A 17,554-nucleotide genomic window follows, 5' to 3' on the forward strand; every position below is an offset into this window, starting at 1 on the left:
TTCACGGTCTGGAGCTACCTGCCTCCCTATATGGCACTGAGTCATCTCCATGAGCCTCAGTGATTTCACGGATAAAATGCGGATAATTTCTCTCACCAAGTCGACAGTAGTAAGAATTTGATGAAATAATATATATATTAAGGTATAAAGTATATTAATACATACATTAATGTAGGTATGCAAGAAAAGATTCCTTCTTAAAACTCCTTTATATTCTGATTTATAAAACTATTTCTACACTTTATTTTTAAAAGATGTGGTCAAGTCGTTACTAGAGGGTATATGAAACAAAAAATTTTAAGAGACTACTAACAACCATGAGTTACAATAGAAATAAAGAGAATAAAAATTTTAAGGGTAGATTTAATCAGTGCTTTAAGAAACAGCATGAATTATTAAAACACTGAAACCATATGTCACAGTATTAATTAAATTATTTTGTATTTGCTTAAAAAACAGCTTTAAAAGAAAAGAGAAAAAGGAAACTGGCAGCTGTGAATAAAGTAAATTTGAGGTGGTAAGTAATTAAAACTTCTTCCTGTGTTCATGGTGAATACTGTTAATTATATCACAAAAACTCAGAAGCACCTAAAAACACTAAGCACGGATCCTACTGGGAACCTGTGTAAAAAAAAACTGGGAGAAATCTGAGAGGGAGGGTGGCCTAATTTTTAGACATTTTATAAAATGTAAATGCCACATCTGTTCATTTAGATCATGATTATCTAAAATATAATATAGTCAACATGAAATAGAAACTGTTCTTCAACATAAATTAAGCTTTTTGTAAAGTAACTGAAAGAATTCTCTAGTCACTCTTAGAAATATAATTTTTTCTAAATAACAACTGAAATTTGGTTTTGAATGGAACATCTTCTCTTTGTGTGAAAAGGTCATAGGATTTCTTAATATGGGAAGTCCAGGAAATTCCTTTTTAAGATTCCTTTAATTGAGGAAAACTTCTAAGGTTATTTTTAAAGAGAAGAACATGAAAAAGAAAGTGAGGTAGCCCTTTCCCCATCCATTAAAACAGAATAACCCATGTTAATAAAACATCTAAATCCAAATCCCACTGAATGAATTATCTGTGTAACCTCATTTGAAGCCAGCTTCAAAGAACAGCTTAACATAATTTCTGTGACCTGCATTTCCCTTTATTAATTAATGTCAGATAATCATTTCTGATATAGTATACAATTTAGCAACTTTGTGGGCCCGCAGACCCTCAGTGGGAGGAAGGGGACAGCACGTACAACGCTAAGCCTTGTCATATTCTTTCCCATACTCAGAAGGTTAGCTCGAAACTTTATTTTGAAATTACTATCTCTTTTTTTTTGTTTGGATGGTCCGTTTATTTGTTCTTTATTTTTTAAGAGAACAAACGTTCACAGGCAAAAGACTACCAATGACAGACTGGGTTTGATTTCTAATTCTGCCTCTAACTACCTAGTTAAACTAGGTGCACATCATTGGGTAAGTCATTGGACTTCTCGGTGGCTTCTTTCCCCATCTCTAAAGTGAGATCGTAACAGCAGCTACTTACTAGGCTTCATTTGAGGGTTATGTGGATCATTATGGGAAGAGCTTAGAACACTACCTGGCACATGATAAGAACAATATGTACACTAGCAATTATAAACGATCTTTCAGTTCCAAGAACTTTCTATTACATTAGTACTAGGATTAAAACAGGATCTGTGTTGATAATACTTGGTTCCACATTTATGTCTCTGTACTGAAACCCACATTGCTGACTTGCCTATAACTATGACATTTAATCAAATATAAGTAAACTGTACATTCAATTAAATAGATGACTTAAACATTTAAGTCTTAATTTGTGTTCATGTCCTACTTTCTACCTGTTTGGGGTCCCCTCATAATTATCAGTCTTTGGTAATATAGTAATGTTCTTTTAAATAAAACAAATTTATATATCTAATGACACACTGACACAGAAAAGTTACATGCCCATATATGGGCAGCAGTAACGTTAAAAATGTTCTATGAACAAAACGTGAAAAAAAACGAAACACTGACACGTTCCTCTATATGACGAAAAAAATTTAATGACGTAGGCTGCGTCTAACTCAATTTCCTTCATATTCTTGATTCTCATCTTTTGAGCACTTCTGACAAAATTCATTTTGTAGTATCTGATGGGATCAGTTAATCAAGTTTCCTTTTCTGAGATAAGAATCATTTTCCTCAACTAATATAGAAGGTGGCACAAAATGTCTTTGCAATTGTTACAAGATTCAATTAAAAGCAGATGAGTTGAAAAACACAAAGTTCTATTTCACTACAGACATTATGGCCCAGGATATAAAATTTGAATGCTTTGAAAATAAAAGGTGGTTTAGTCTTGACTTCAAAGAGAATTTAGACATGATCAGAACATACTTCAATTCCTGACACAAAGAATTTATCCAGAGTTTAAATGGATACAAAACATGTAAAGGCCAAGAACCATGTCCTGCCAAAAGTAATAGTAAATGTTTGTTTTCCCTTTTCTCTCTACCCCTCAAGGTAACCTACATTTATCTCTGCTTCAAAACACTGTGAAAACTTTGAAACCTCATTGTAGTATATAAACAAATGATCAGGTATGTTATTTTCATAATCAGCCCTTGAAATTTAGTAGGAAACAGGACCCTTAATCAACAGAGACCTCAGGAAAAGTAATGATGACAATAAAAAAACACTGAAGTAGAAATACCATAATAAGCCAAAGGTATCAAATTTATGGGAATAAACAGATAATACGTAAATGCCTCCTATTTTCTATCCCTAGGGTCAGGAAGGGTCAAGAAGTAAGTACGCTCCTTGGTGTGGCATTCCTGGGCCCCTCAGGACTCGAGGACGGCCACCTCGAATATCCGTGGGGACTGCTGCTGGCACTGCAGGCAGCTTTGATGACAGCCACTGTGCTGTGAAAGGAGACAGGTTTCGGAGGAAAAAAATTAAAAGATGGGAAACAGATAAATACAGTGAGCACACATTATGGTTTAAAGCAAAAGGCACTGGCATTTAGGATATGCTAAAATCAAAATACATTTAAAAGGTAACAGCACTATGTTACAAGGGCTAAGATTTTATGTTTTCAAAAGACACTTTAAAGAGAAAGTTTGAACGAGATCTTGACATATAATATAAATATGTCAGTGAACGAGTTCAAAGAAGTAATAACTTACCTGTTAGACCATAAAGATTTTATGAAACGTTGGGAATATTTTGAAGCAGCATCAACAATAAACATCTAACTTCTACATTAGAGAAAAATGTTAATGTTCCAAAGCATCTAGCTTCAAAGAAAATTGAAAATCAAGATTCCACTGGGTTAATAAAACAAAGTCTACTACTGTATATAAATAAAACTCATAAAACCAACCTAATTTGTCTAACAGATGTTTAAGTCAAAGGAATTTTCCATTTCCATTCCATTCAAATATAATAGCATGAGTAACCACCAAATACTTTTCAAAATACATTAGTTCAAAACTCTCTTCTATTTTCACACTCTACCTTATAACCTAGGAAACAGTTTATTTTCTGGACTGTAATAAAACCGCCATATCAAAGGCAGAATTAGAAATCTAGATCAAATCGCTTTCTTGGTGACAAAGTACTGAAAGAAACTGCGAAATAAACTGTTTCCTCCGGCCCCGGCTTTCTCTCTTCTAACTTAAGCTACCAATTCAATAATTATGACACAGTTGTTTCTTCAAAGGTATTCTCTTATAGTTTAGGTAAAGACTTCAAAGTCTCAGTATTCATATAAGGCACTGGCAGGTCTTTTATAAGCTCCCGCACTCATCTGTCTGCTGAAGTTTACCCCAGCTCATCACACTCCTGCTTTTTCAGTCCTTTTCTCTTCTCAAGGAGGTACAGTAAAAAACTGGGCTCCAATTCTGTGATACTGACAGCTAACAGACTTCCGGTCCTTTAGGTGGAGACCACAAAATTTTAAATGTATGATTTCTGCTTATGAAATTCATGTAACTGGCACCAGAAAGGTCAAAACTGTGGTTTTAAGAAAGCAAAGTCCTCAAATTAATCAATTCTAAATTAATTCAATATTTTTGAATACTTCCAAAAGTGGTGAAGGCAAACAAGTCTACAGACTATGGCACCACAATCTCAACCTTGCATGGAGACATGCACTTAAGAGATCCTCCAAAATTGGAATACATACATCTCTAGTATATGGTTAAATTCCTATTTAGCCATTATTAAATGCTACATATTTCTTCCTCTCCCTTGGCTCTTTTTGGATGGGAAGGCAGAAGTGTAGCTGTGACTAGAACAAAAAATATATTTCCACTGATTGTAGACACCCATGACTCATTCATGAAGTAGCAAACAAGGCTTAGACAACCTAATGCATGGAATTAGGTTAAAATCACAAGTTGCAAAATTTACTGTTAAATTCTCTAGTTATGTCTTGTTTTTCTGAGTCTCAAGCTAGCAAGAGAAGTCTCAGTGGAAATATCTATATCCTAATGGCAAAGAATCACAGAAAAAAAGAAAAAAAAGGGAGGGAGGGAGGGAGGGAGGGAGGGAGGGAAGGAAGGAAGAAATGTAATTAATTTTATAGATATGGATAATTTTATAAATAAATGTTTAATTTATCCCTTACATCTAGATGTTATGAACAGTGGAGAATGACATAAATGATCTGTGCTTCAAAAATAAACTATGAGGTGTTTAATGAAAGCAGCCTGATTTTATTCGCTATTTTCTCTTTAAAGGAAATTCTGGCAAGGTCAGTTGACTCAAATTCAACACCTGTCTAGAAAATAACATGTATCTGTCACTTTATTCCAAAATGAAAATGAAGGGCATAGCTAAAACACCTAATAACTGACCCCAAATCAAATGCCGTGTATTTGTCACTATGGTGGCACAAATGTGAAATTCTGCTTATCACAGACCTTCTCCCTAAAGCTAACAACTCTACTATCCAGGTAAGCAGAATATACGAGTTTGAAATGAAATCTAAAGGCCAATAACAACAACAAAGAACAAGGCAGGGGAAGGTACGTTTTATTAACAATCTGCAGCCCCTTCTCCCCACTCCTGGGCACACACACACCTGTACGACAGCACAGAAGAGCACAGCTGAGAAACCAGAGTCCACCTGTTTCTCCGAAGAGTCTGGCTCCAGTGCTACTTCCTCTAAGACATGCTAAGTCGAAAGATCTACACAAGGTACAGACTGGCAATACTTTTAATTATAATTATTTCCATAGAATACCAGCGACGCTGATAGGAGTCACACTTAGAATTTTTCAATTAAAAAACCACAGTGCTCTCACAGTGAAATCTCTCTACACTGAATCCCAACTTACAATCCAAGAAACATCCTTATGAATTTTATAAAAAAATGATGCTTTAAAATCGCTGTAATTCTAAATCTTGCAATTCTAGCATTTGGATGAGCCAGAGAAACCAGGTTCTGCCGTATTTCTGGTAAACCTTTCAGCAACGCACTACGCTTACATCACTTGGCCTGGCTGTGCCTATGGAAATCGCAGTGCCGCTGTTCTACGTGGAGACTGCCTGGACTCTGGGACTGTCTCAACCTCACCTGGCACAACACACCTACCTCACGAGGCGTGTACCTTCCCAGGAGCACACTTTGGAAGTGCAGGTAACGCCATGCAAACAAAACATTTGCTTATGAGGGACGGCTTTTGTTGCTGTTGCTGTTGCCTTGACCTCTACTCCCATGGATAGATTAAGGCGTTTAGTAGAAACAGACATATAACTCAGAAAACAAGGCTCAGTTTTTTCTTTAAGAGAAAAATCAGAAAGCCAAAATTCAACGTAAAAAGAATGAGCAAGGAAATATGGCGCTAAATTTGCACAGATACTCCTTTTCCAGTTTAACAATCTTTGGTAGTTATTCTTTATATTTCCCATAGCACTCAGCACAGACTAATACGAAATAAATAATTAATATTCTGAAAGAACAGAGAGTCAAAAGGAAGGAGGATGGGTAAAGGGAAAGAGGGAAGAGAGAAAGGAGAGTTAATGGTGCTGAATGAATGTAGTTTTATGGGGAAAACTAAGCCAATCTGTTTACGTGAATGTGTGCATAAAAAGAGGAAAATGGAAGAGTAAAAATGCTTTAAAAACTGGCCTGTCATACAGTTTCCAACTGTGGCTTTGTATGAATAACACCCACTGGAAGATAATTTCAACCCACCAGTAAGCCTACTTTGTCCTGAGTTCAGCAGTCCGTTCTACATACAAGTAGCAGAGGGTTGCATCCAGGGGGGCTGTGATTAGGATCCTCGTCTGAAGAGCTAAATGACTGAGGGCATTTTGTCCACTGTCAAAATATTTATTTTCCAAATCACAGTGCCTACCATGCTGACATCTGAAGGAAATAGCACAAAAATAGCAACACAATTAAATGCTGGCAGATTTCTGCCTAAAGCAAAAGAGTTATAGTTAAATCTACTGAATTTTGTTTAGAATAATACTGATTTTCAGGGGACACTGCTCAAAATCTCAGATTTGTAGCTCAAATCAAGCTGCCCGTCTTCATGGGAATTTATACACCCTCAGTTAAATCAGACACCTAATCACAAATCTTCTCACATCTATGAACAAAGAGGGAATTCAAAATCCAACAAATATTCGTTTGACATGTACTTTCAACCATGCCATATCCAATATGGACATAATTTCTTTTATGTCTTGATACGTTTAATATAATGTTTAGTATTTAACAACAAAATGTATTAGTATCACAAGAAGTATATAATGCTTTATTGTACTTTGGAGAACTCGCTCTACATGCTAGTATTGAAGACTTGAGCTTTTCCTAGTATGTGTGAACAATTCTTCACTCACCCATGTCACCCTGTCCTCTCACCCCAGATATCTCTAACATAGAGAAAATGTACTTATAAATAAATCCAAAATATATATGAATCCACAGTGAGTTCAGGTTTCCATGGCAAAGGGAAAATTACATTTCAAGGCTATATTGTCAAATAGATTTATCTAACACTTGCTCCTGTTTTGACTATCAATTCTCAGAGAATTTTCTTGGCCAACTTTAAAAATGCTTAAAATGTGAGACTGCAATGGAAACACTGATATAGCTGTAGATTAGGAAGCACAGTTCAGTCTGTTAAATAAATTTTGTCTTTTTAAATTCAAACTACAGAATTTCATTTCCCTATACTCAAACCTGGAATTTGCATTTACACTCACAGATATAATCCCTAGGAAAGTGTGAGGAAGTATACTTAATCATGTTTTCAAATCAAAATTTTAAGATATATTCAACAACACTGCCTTCAAGAACATTTTGTCCACAATATTGTACATTTAAGATTCAAAATATTTCTATATAACATCTCCTACTCAGCCTTGAAAATAAACTAAACAAGGAAAGCTGAAATTATATTTGAACCAACCCTGCTTTACCTCAAAGCTATGTCACTTCTTTTCTTAAATAATTAAAAAATTTCCCACAGAGACATAAATTATTACACCTTCCAAGATAAGGGTTCTAAGTAATTCTATAGTCACAATATTTCACACAACCTGTTCTCTGTAGGAAAAGTGATTCATCCAACAAACCACAGATGCCACTCATAACCTGAAGTTTCTAATATTGCAAGGGAGAAGGAATGCTGATTCATAGCATACCATGTTTATAACAAAAAAAGGAATCCAAATGGCTGCCTGCCATGTACCTGCCCCCCAAAAGTGAGTATGAAATTAAAGTGCCAAGGTAGAACTTTAAATTGTTTAGGTCATCATTAAATTTCAAATGAGTCATCATGTTTCAGTTTGAAATAAAGGTTAGAAGTTAAGACCTACTAATGAAATATAAGCAAAATAATATTTGATTTTAAAATTAATTTTTAAGTCCTCAAATATGAATATGATTTTCCTATACTACGTTTATTGCCACAAATATGCTCATATGCAGGGCTATTTAGGCAGAAAATGGAGCTCAGGGGTTAAGATCAAAGTCTTCAGAGTGGCAAACTGCCACTTGCTTGATATGACCTTGGGAAAGTCACTTAACCTCTCTCAGCTTCAATTTCCTTATCTGTTATTCTGAAGATAATGAAAAGCACTTACATAATGCCTGGCTCACAGTGAGGGAGCAATAAGTAGTAGCTGCTGTTATTAGTATTATCGAAGGAGTCTCTGCAAATTGCACTTGTAAATTAGATGTGAATAAGAAATGGCTGTGTAATTCCTAAAATTTTACTTAAAAAAAAGCCTAAAGTTCAGACTTAGTTCTTTTTATAAATGAAAAACCATGATGGCAGAAGGAGAGACCAATGCCTGAAGAAGGTGAAACAGATCAAAAAACAACACATACGAAAAACAAAAGGCACGAACCCAACAGTAGCGACTAACATCCTGGAACACTTAAAGAAAACTGCCAAAGACACAAGGAAACGGGTGGTTCCTTCGATAATGAATTCAAACATCAATACAGAGGGCAGAAAAATGACCAAAAATTTCCCCCAATCTACAAAAATAAAATAACCTAAGTAAATTACATTTTGTATGAAGTGACAGGTAGTGGGAAATTTTTAACTTATTTGGCTTTCAGAGATTAAAACTGGACAACTAATGTCAAATATGTTGACACTTTGCTCTCCATAAAGATAACACAAAACATTTCCAACATGGTAGCATGACGGAGTAAGGAGGTGAGAAGCTCCCACACTTGCTTCAGGTTTACCCGTCACGTGATCCTAAGAACCTACTAGGGTGGTGACAAAATAAATACAGAATTGGAAGCATTATCCTCTGAATTCTACCCTGATTAATCACACTTGAGTACATAAAATATGTAACACAGGTAATTTCTCTGAACATTTACGAGCGATATACTCAAAGTATCTGATATAAATTAATTTCATATTTAGAAATAAGTATACGGAGCTATTTCTATTTTGTATTTACAGGTGCAGAGTTCAATTACTCTGAATATAAATAAATTCTTAATATGTATTACCCAAGAATTACTGTAACAAACGCTTATTCAGTCTTTCCCATACAATAAGCACTATCCTAAGGGTTATGGACACTGTTTTCAACAAGACAAAAATGGCCCCAATGTTCACGGAGCTTATATTCTAGTAGGGAAACTAAAAATAAGAACACATCACATGATCATAAACATTATGATAAAAATAAATCAGCGTTGTGTGATAAGGAGTGATTGAGAAGCTATTTCAGACTGGTTGGACCAGAAAAGCCTGCTCATTAAATCTACCCACAAAGGACTGAAATTTGCTGCCAAAATCTATAGCAAGCAATTTTTTATTTACATATAAAAATAAATGCAAACATTTTGCTAGGCTATGAAATGATAATTCACCTTCTCCAATGGGTAAATGTAAACTCTTCCCAACTACACACAGTAAACACTGATTAACAGATATGGTCATTTTACCTCCAAATATCATTTCCAACACATTCATAGTGAATTTTCATAATAAAACAAATGTAGACAAATATACAACACTTTTAAAATTTATATTCATTTTACTTACATATTATTTTGCTAAACTATAAATAGTATAATTTTAAATGTTTGATTTTACTTAAAAATCAAAATATACCAACAGAAAAGCTTACTTTTAAACTCACCTGTGCCTGTACACAGTGCAGAAGATCTATAAATTTGTAGCCAAATCCAAGAGAAATCTGCAATATAAAGAAACAAATATGAATAAAAAATGCAGAATCCTGTTAGACTCATTAGAGTGGATGTGATTTTTTACAACCAATATACAAATAATACTCATTAATAACATCTCTCCATTAAATTGCATGGTAAATCGAGAAGACGACTTGCTGCCTTACTTCTATTTGTACAAACTAATGTAAGACACATAAGGCTACATTTCAGTGTGAATTATGAGGTGTCTACCCAACAAATTTTGAGTGCCCGTCATAACACTTATTACACTTCCTGGTAGCTGCCTATCTAATCACTAGCACTAAAAGCTGAACAAAAGCAGAGGAGGCCTGAGCTACCCATTTCCACACTGCACTCCTAGCCCAATGCCCAGCCCACAGTAACACAGTACACAGGAAATGTTTGCTGAATGAATGAATGAATGAATGAATGACAGAACAAGTTAATTAATTAATTAAGTTCACATACTGATCTTAATTTGCTGTGACTTATAGTTTGCCTACATGGAATAGAAAGGCTTGAAATTATTGAAATAAAAACCTATGTCATGATTGCTTAAACAAAGACGTTTAAAAGTGAATAATTTATCTCAAAAAAAAAAAATCTTGTGTAAAATGATGTAAACATGATGCTATAGGGAATTCCCTGGCAGTCCAGCGGTTAGGGCTTGCTGCTCTCACTGCCAGGGGCACGGGTTCGACCACTGGTCAGGGAACTAGGATCCTGCAAGCCACGTGGTACGGCCAAAAAAAAAAAAAGATGCTATATACGACAATTTGCATGAGTAAGAGTGGATAAGAAAAGGAAGAACTGAACATTTTCAATAATGAGGGCAACCAAGTTTCATCTGGGTGTGTATCTTTGAGAACAAAGAACTTAGCCATGAAGGACTGTGCAGCACTTTCTCTGATCCACACAAGGATCACTTCCACTGTACCAAAGAAGTTTATTTATTTCCAAGATGCACAGTCAGTAATACGAACACAACCAATATGGGCCTATCATGTTTTATGTGGATTAATGTTTACCACTCTTGTGTATATTATGGACCTAAGAAAAACTACATGACTGCTACGAGTAGTAGTATGTCTTTATTTTAACTATTGTACTACTAGATTTAATCAGCTTCAAGGAATGTTTTTACAACTGCACTTTTTTTCCTTCAGGTGACACCAATCAGTAATAATGCATACTTTGATTCATTATCAGACTTAAAAGAGTATTAACTTTCTGATGCGCCCTTTACTCTTTAGAATAATAAATAGAACCTAATAGTAGAAAAAAGCTAATGTTAATTTAATACCCAAATTGCCATTTTTTCTAGGGCACTACCAACATCTGATTTCATAAAGGGGAAAGAAATGGGAAAAAAATGCATTTTGGTTTTTGCCAGGACCTGATCAGTCTGGAGACCGTCACAGGTAAAGAAATGCAGCTAGGGTATTAGGCAGAGATGATTCATGAAAAACAAAAGGAAATCTGTATGCAAATTAGAGGTTATCGCAGTAAATAAAACAAATGGATTCTCCTCAAGTGGCAGCCTGTGAGCAGTAAACTGTTATGTAACAGGGGTCATCAATTCTTTCCAGCGCTGCTGGCTTACTTAAGCCCATTCTAATTCTATACCAACAACTAATGTGCTCGAGGACATCATACTATGCAACAGTCAAGAGTTAAAACTTGTGATGTGAGTACGAATGATGATATTAAACAATTATTGCTTGATCTATACCACTCAAAAGGTTTTTATGAATGTGCTAATATAATGAGGAAAAAGTGCTAATGAATCCAAACTAAAGTAAGATACATATGGACATGAAGATAGAAGATGTGAATAATTTCCACAGTATAGTATGATTCCTCGGTGTAACATTTTAAACCAGAAGAATTAACAAAATACTTATAAACATAGAATTATAAAATGTTTTCTAAGTCACTAAAGGAAAAAAATAGCTATTTAAAGCAAAAGTACGGGCACTGACAACCTATAATAAATCGACATCCCCCTTCTCATCTACGAGTCCAGATAGCTTTCAGGAAGCTACTTTAGGAGTTTCAAGGGATGGAGAGGGGAAGACTGCCCTGGGCCTTCTGTCACCGGCAGACTGACAGAAGGAAAGACAGGAACCTTGCAAGAAAAGGCAGGGATACACGCATGTTGTCCTTTTCTCTCTTACTACCACTACTATTTCCACTGTATAAACTAAAAAGATAAACCTCCTCTCCATGAAGAAGGCCGCCTGGAGCAGTTGAGAGAACCTAGGGTTAAGATCATCGAACAGGTGAGGTTTCAAAACCTGGCTTTCTCATGCGAATACTGATGCTGTTAATATTGTTCCATCACTAGCAGCTGCTTAGGTGTGTGACCTAGGAAATGTTACTGTGGACTCAACTATAAAATGAGGATGATGGTGTCCTCTTTGCAGCACCTTGGAAGTACCAAATGAGATAATTACATAAAGCACTTGGTACATGGTAGGCATTACACATAATTATGATTATGACAAGTGTGATCCTGCTAAATGCTGCTAGCTGTGACAGGTAACTCAATAAAGTGACAGGTAATGTCAGGCCTACCCTACCCGAAGTAAAACTGATTTTCCCTGAGATGTCTTAATAGTGTTATCTGCCCATAACCACCCAGGCAGATGTATAAACATGGAGCCTGCTGGGAAAGTTTTGAATGGGGACCACTTTAAGACTACACCAAAAGCTGAAAGATACTACCCGACTTCAGTTCTTACAATAAAGTTATAAGAATCAAAGCAGTAGGGTACTGGCGTAAGGGTAAACAACGGAAGAGAACAGAGTCCAAAAACAGGCCTACACGTTTATATCAATTCATATTCAACAAAGGTGGTAAAGTAATTCAATGAGGAAAGGGCAGTCTTTTCAATAAATGGTACCAAAAACTGATTATACATATGGGGGAGGGGGAAAGAACCTCAACCTTTACCTTGCACCTGGTACAAAAATTAACACAAAACAGATAGGATGATAGATCTAAAAGTAAGAACTAAAACTACAAAGTCGTGGAAGAAAGCACTTGGAGAAAATTATTGTGGATTAGGCAAAAAAATTTTAGGTATGACACCTAAAGGCATAAAGGAAAAAAAAAAATTTTAAGACCATAAAAGAAAAAGACAAAACTGAATTCCTTTAAAATTAAAACTTTTGCCCTTCAAAAGAAATAACAAATGAAAACACAAGCTAACACAACATTGTAAAGCAATTATACTCCAATAAAGACGTATTAAAAAAAAAAAAAAAACCAGAATAGAAAGCAAAAAAAAAAAAAACAAGCCACGGACTGAAAGAAAATATTGACAAAATAATTATCTGATAACATACATGTATTTAGAAAATATAAAGAGCTAAATAACTATCTAATAAAGGATGTATATAGAATATATAGAGGACTCTTACAATAATAAAACAGATAATTCAACTTTTTTAAATGAGCAAAATATGTTAAGACATTTTATATATATCATGGGGAATGTACAAAAAAAGTACTGAACACCATTAGTCATTAGGAAAATGGAAATTAAAACCAAAACAAAATACCATAGCCTATCTAATAAAATATCTAAAGTGTTGCCAAGGATATGGAGAAACTAGAACCCTCACAACCCTCATCCTTTGCTGGTGGGAAAGTGCAATGGTACAGCCATTTTGGAAAACAGTTTGGAAGTTTTTCATTATATAACCCAACAATTTCACACCAAGGTGTGTTTTCATTCTTCTTGGGGACAGATGACCATACAAAGAGTTGTACTTGAATGTTCCTATCAGTTAGATCCAGAATAGCCAAAAACTGGAAACGATTCAAAAGTTTATCAACTGGAGAATGAATTTTTCAGAATGTGGTACATTCACACAATGAAATACCACTCAACAATAAAAAGGAATGGATTACTGATGTATGTCACAACATGAACGGGTCTCAAAAAACATTTTGCTAAAGAAAGAAGCCAGACACAAAGACAACATACTGCATGATTCCATTTATTTGAAATTTCTAGAAAAAGCAAAACTACAGAGACAGAAAACAGATCCATGGTATCCTGGGTCAGGGAATACAAGTGGGGACTTGACCGAAAATGGACACATTTGGGGCTGATAGAATTATTCTAAAACTGGATTGTGGTGATGCTAAAGAAAGATGTATAAGAAACATGAGACACACAAAACTGTAAGAATTTACTAAAACTCTTCTTTTAATACACTTAAAATGGGTGCATTTTATGGTATGCAAATTATACCTCAATTATTTTAATGGTTAAAAATTTTAAATTATTTTAAAAAATGTACCTCTGTGTCCCTGCTTTCTTCCTATGTGATAGCTAACTGTGTGAGTAAAGGGATCTAAGGATTAAAAGTGGTTCTACGGGCTTCCCTGGTGGCGCAGTGGTTGAGACTCTGCCTGCCGGTGCGGGGGACGCGGGTTCGAGTCCTGGTCTGGGAGGATCCCACATGCTGCGGAGCAACTGGGCCCGTGAGCCGCAACTACTGAGCCTGCGCGCCTGGAGCCTGTGCTCCGCAGCAGGAGAGGCCCTGATGGTGAGGGGCCCGCACACTGCGATGAAGAGTGGCCCCCGCTCGCCGCAGCTGGGGAAGGCCCTGGCACAGAAACGAAGACCCAACACAGCTATAAATAAATAAATAAATAAAATTAAAAAAAAAAAAAGTAGTTCTAGTAGCAAATGGTGGTGTGAGCATTTGTCAAGTAGAGCATCAACTAGCACAAGTTACACATCATTACTTTGAGGCAAAAAAAAAAGAGAGAGAAAGAAATCGGGACTGAGCCTACATCACTCATAAAAAGATTGCTGGCAGCATTAAAGCTACAGGTTGATGATTTCTTTAAAAGCAGGAGAGGGACTTCCCTGGTGGCACAGTGGTTAAGAATCCGCCTGCCAATGCAGGGGACACGGGTTCGAGCCCTGGTCTGGGAAGATGCCACATGCCGCGGAGCAACTAAGCCTGTGCACCACAACTACAGAGCCTGCGCTCTAGAGCCCGCGAGCTACAACTACTGAGCCCGCGTGCCACAACTACTGAAGCCCGCGTGCCTAGAGCCCATGCTCCACAACAAGAGAAGCCACCACAATGAGAAGCCCACGCACCGCAGTGAAGAGTAGCCCCCGCTTGCTGCAACTAGAGAAAGACTGCACCCAGCAACGAAGACCCAACGCAGCCAAAAATAAAAATAAATAAAATAAAAGCAGGAGAGGGTTAGGAAGAGATGTGCTCAATGTTTTATTTTATTTTATTTTATTATTTTTTTAATGAATAGTTATGAACAGAGCCAGAGGAAGGAAAGTAAGCCGGGAAGAAAATGAAGTGACATCTGTAATACTAGCTAAGAGAGCACTTTCTGACTACTAGGATGAGGAAGGACCATATCTTGCTGTTTTGGTTTAACACAACCACTAATAACAACAATAACTATCATTCATTGAATGCTTATTTCATGAGAGCTCTGGGCAGAGGGCTTGAAACGTGTTACCTAATTTAATTTTCCTAACAACCCTATGAGGCAGGTACTGCCACTATCATCACTATTTTGTAGATTCAGAAACTTAACTGAGACGTGAAATACTTTGTCCAAGGTCACAGAGCTGATGTGGTGGCAAAGCCTGGATTTGAACACAGAGTCTGACTGCTGAGTTCATGCATGCTCTTACCCACTAGGCTATTACGGAAAGTTTGGTAATGTTATCACTGTCGCCAACTTGATTTGAAAAAGATGGCCCAAAATGTGATCAGCCTAAAAACCCCTCCTTGAGTTTCTGGTGTAGTACCAATAAGAGCAGCATATTCCCCACATCACTCACCCCTGGCTGACACTGTTAATAAATCATGACCTTATTTTTTCCTGACTCAAATGTAGCCTCACTATTTTCTCAAAGTTGTCACTACAGTTAAAGGAAGTCATCAACATCAGTGTTGGTATGCAAATGAAAACATATTTGCCAACCGTAACAACTAACTTGATTTTTGATGGACAACAGAGTACATGGCACGTGCTATTGGAAAAAGATGACTAGCCAAAGGGGAGCCATGCAGCCACCATACACCATGTTCCAATAGAGGTCCTATTATTGGTCTTGTTATTTAGCCAGCATCACCCCAGTCATCAAGCCAGTCACACAGGTTGATAGAAATGAAGAGGACACATGGGGAAAGGAAGAAAAAAGCTAGAAGTACTGATCAAATTACTTGAGATTTTTCAACAGTCCCAGCCAAGCATATCTGAACATATACCCACCACAAGCGTATACCCAAAATGTATGATTAATACAATAATTTATTTTTCCACTTTTTGCTTAAAAACACAAAAACTCCCAAACAACTGAACATAAAACATACCCTCCTTAACTCAGCATGTTTCAAATCATATAGCATCAAGAGGAAAGCTATACCTTCAAAACTTAACTATGAGAACTACTTCAGATTACTGAACAGGACATTGTATTTGATATATATAACACATATTTTATATAATATAAAACGTCCTAAAAAGTTTTAATAATGTAAAGAATGTGTACCACACATGCAAGGTAAAATTCTTTCCCAATTATTAAGTTAATGGTGCTAAAAATAACATCTAATCTACAGAAGAATAATTTATAAGTTAACTGATTAACTTCTATATATACTTCACACAAGCTTATGTTTTCTTTCTTTGTTTAAAGAGTTCAGACAATGACTCCTAACCAACGAAATTCTTTATACGAGGAATCTAAAACAATAAAACAAACTAGTGAATATAACAAAAAAGACACTCACAGATATAGAGAACAAACTGGTGGTTACCAAGGGGGAGGAGGGAAGGGGAGAAGGCGCAAGATAGGGATAAGGGACTTGGGCATATATCCAGAGAAAAACATGGTTTGAAAGGATACATGCACCCCAATGTTCATTGCAGCACTGTTTACAATAGCCAAGACATGGGAGCAACCTAAATGTCCATTGACAGATGAATGGATAAAGAAGATGTGGTACATATATACAATGGAATATTACTCAGCCATTAATAATAGTGAAATAATGCCATTTGCAGCAACATGAATGGACCTGGAGATTATCATACAAAGTGAAGTAAATCAGACAGACAAAGACAAATATGACATCGCTTATATGCAGAATCTTAAAAAAAATGATACAAATGAACTTATTTACAAAACAGAAACAGACTCACAAACTTAGAGAATGAACTTATGGTTACCAGGAGGAAGGAGGGGGAGGAGGGATAGATTGGGAGTTTGTGATTGACATATACACACTGCTATATTTAAAATAAAATGCCTGGGACTTCCCTGGTGGTACAGTGGTTAAGAATCTGCCTGCCCATGCAAGGGACACGGGTTCGATCCCTGGTCCGGGAAGATCCCACATGCTGCGGAGCAACTAAAACTGTGAGCCACAACTACTGAGCCTGCGCTCTAGAGCCTGTGAGCCACAACTACTGAGCCCGCACGCCGCAACTACTGAGCCTGTGTGCCACAACTACTGAAGCCTGTATGCTCTAGGGCAGGCGTGCTGCAACTACTGAGCCCGTGTGCTGCAACTACTGAAGCCCGCTCACCTAGAGCCCATGCTCCGCAACAAGAGAAGCCACCGCAATGAGAAGCCTGCGCACCGCAATGAAGAGTAGCCCTACTCGCTGCAATTAGAGAAAGCCTGTGCGCAGCAATGAAGACCCAATGCAGCCAAAAATTTAAAAAATTTAAAAAATAAATAGATAAATAAAATAAAAAATAATACTTTAAAAAAATAAATTAAAACAATAAAATGCCTTTCTATGAAAAAAACAAGGGGGGTTAAGGGATTCAGAAGTATGAACTACTTACA

The 17,554-nt window shown here is 36.4% G+C and overlaps 1 protein-coding gene across 3 annotated transcripts in view; it reads right to left on the bottom strand.

The window, feature by feature from the left end:
• The window catches only part of NCOA2 (nuclear receptor coactivator 2), a 266,794-nt gene that overhangs the window by 159,560 nt on the left and 89,680 nt on the right, over positions 1-17,554 (bottom strand). For all 3 annotated transcript variants that reach the window (XM_061172244.1, XM_061172245.1, XM_061172246.1), the window contains exon 2: positions 9,643-9,699. The gene's annotated coding sequence lies outside the window, so the exon portion shown is untranslated. The remainder of the gene's footprint in view (positions 1-9,642; positions 9,700-17,554) is intronic.

This window comes from Eubalaena glacialis, chromosome 17 (assembly GCF_028564815.1).
Source record: "Eubalaena glacialis isolate mEubGla1 chromosome 17, mEubGla1.1.hap2.+ XY, whole genome shotgun sequence".
Classification (NCBI taxonomy): Eukaryota; Metazoa; Chordata; class Mammalia; order Artiodactyla; family Balaenidae; genus Eubalaena; species Eubalaena glacialis.